The sequence below is a fragment of the Corvus brachyrhynchos genome, unplaced genomic scaffold (genome assembly GCF_000691975.1).
Source record: "Corvus brachyrhynchos isolate BGI_N302 unplaced genomic scaffold, ASM69197v1 scaffold83, whole genome shotgun sequence".
In the NCBI taxonomy this organism is placed as follows: domain Eukaryota; kingdom Metazoa; phylum Chordata; class Aves; order Passeriformes; family Corvidae; genus Corvus; species Corvus brachyrhynchos.
Genome location: NW_008238464.1, coordinates 107991 through 110115, shown reverse-complemented (window position 1 = coordinate 110115; position 2125 = coordinate 107991).

Here is a 2125-nt window from a genome sequence, read left to right as displayed (position 1 = left end):
CCCCATATCTTCTTCTCCCTCTCTCCCTCTCTCCCCCTGCTCCATATCTTCCTGTCCCTCTCCCCACATCCCACTATCCCCCTTCCATATCTTCCTGTCCCTCTCCCCACATCCCACTGTCCCCCTCTCCCCACATCCCACTATCCCCCTCTCGCCACATGCCGCTGTCCCCCTTCACCGTCTCCCCATCTCCTGCTGTCCCTATCTCCCCGCCCCCATCTTCCCCATATGCCCATACCGTGCTGTTCCTGTCCCCATCTCCCTGTATCTTATTGTGTCTCTTCCCCTCTCCCCCTGCCCCATATCTTCCTGTCCCCATCCCCATTTCCCCTGCACCCCTTTCCCCACATCGTCCTGTCTCTATATCCCCCTGTCCCCATCTCTTGCTGTCCCCACATCCGCCGGTCCCTCAGCCGGGGGCGCGACGGGGCCCCGGTGCGGGAGCAGGAAAACACCGGGCATCTGCACACCCCCGCAGCCTGCGGGACGGGCGTCCCCAGCCAGGAGACGAAGGAGCGGGTAGAAGGATGTACCTCCAAGCCGAAATACCACCACGCGTCTCTAGCCAAAGTCAGCAGGGTGATGAGTAGCAGACGATGAGGCTAGAGGGAATGTGTCATGTGATAAGAAAGGAAGGTTTAAAAAAAGCTCATACCCACTAGTCATCAAATAAAGTTTTTGGATAGTAGTTCTTGAAAACGTTTCCCTGTGGATATGCCATCCTAGAGCTGCACGTTCGTTCAGAATCCCTGCTGCGAAGCCTCTGTATGGGGAGAACACTGTCTTCCCCTCCTTGGGCAGAGAGCCAGACTCACTCTGACAACTGGCAGGAGCTAAGCAGGTCAGGCTTAAAAAGCAGAGGAATAGGTGTGTACAACTCTGAATAATAACCAGAGCATTGGGCAACAAGGTGCTTTTTGGTGTCTGCTTGGATCACAAATTATCATTCTGACTATAGGTATGTCTTGGGCCAAGCACTGCATTGCTATTCGCAAGCACAGTGAAACCTTGCACAGCAAACGGGGTCAAGGCCTGAAATATCGTGTCTGAAGAATTTTAGATCCAGCTGTGCCAGGTATTTTGCTTAAGTGGTCATTGCCTGTTGTCTTGACTATGATGATTTGTTAGGTCAGACCTGAAGTAATATTCTTGTCCTCAGTGACCAAGTCACTCTGGAAATACAGAGGAAAAATAAGGAAGCAGGGAAAAACTGAGGCAAAACAAAGTGTATTTAACCACATGTATCTTTAAAGCTTCAAGATGGACCCATTCTTCCTATGTCTGTTTTCTTTGCTGCGTAGCCAATCTCCCTTACTGGCTTTCTGAGCTACACCATTCCTCTCTTGGGAGAGCTCACGGGAAAGATAATTGCTGTCTGCTGCCCTCCCCCAGGATCCTGGGGAAGCCTCATTCACCCTCCCTGGCTGCAGGTGTGTGACATGGTCTGTGACAGCTTATCAAATGGTACAATCCCCAGCCCCCTGCTCCAGGAGGTTTGTCTGCAGCTCCTCTTGGAGCTCAGCTCCGTCTGGGACATCCAGAGCACAAATAGCTTCACCCAGTTCCCAGTTAGAGTTTTCAGTTAAGCACAGTGCGTGTTGGCTATATCCAAAAGCTGGTGTTCAGATATAAGACCAAAACCCGAGCACCGAGGGGAGGAATGCCTCTGTTGGTTACCCAGCTACGTGGCCAACATTCCCATGCAGTGTTCACAGAGAAAATAACAGCACACTCCAGCTGCTTAAGAACTTATAAAATGAAGGATTACAGCTGCTGTAACAGACAGAAAGGAGCTAATGTATTTCCTGTGACTACACATCCTTCCTCAGCCCCTATCCCTCCGTTAGTTAGTGCAGGGGGAACAGCCTTTCCTTTGCTGCCTTGTGGTGGCCCCATGCCAGCGGGGCTGGGCAGCGAGCTGGGCTCCAAGAGCCAGGGTCACGGCAACGACTTTTCCTTGACAGAACCCACGGGGAGCACAGCCAGCCCCCCGGCCCACGCCACAGAAACCCGTGGTTGAGCCCAGGGACAGCGGAGGGGACACGTCCCACCCCGGGTAGGCGGCCGGAGCCCCCCACCGCCAGATGGATTTCTCCGCTCTTCTATGAAATACGGCCTCGCGGCC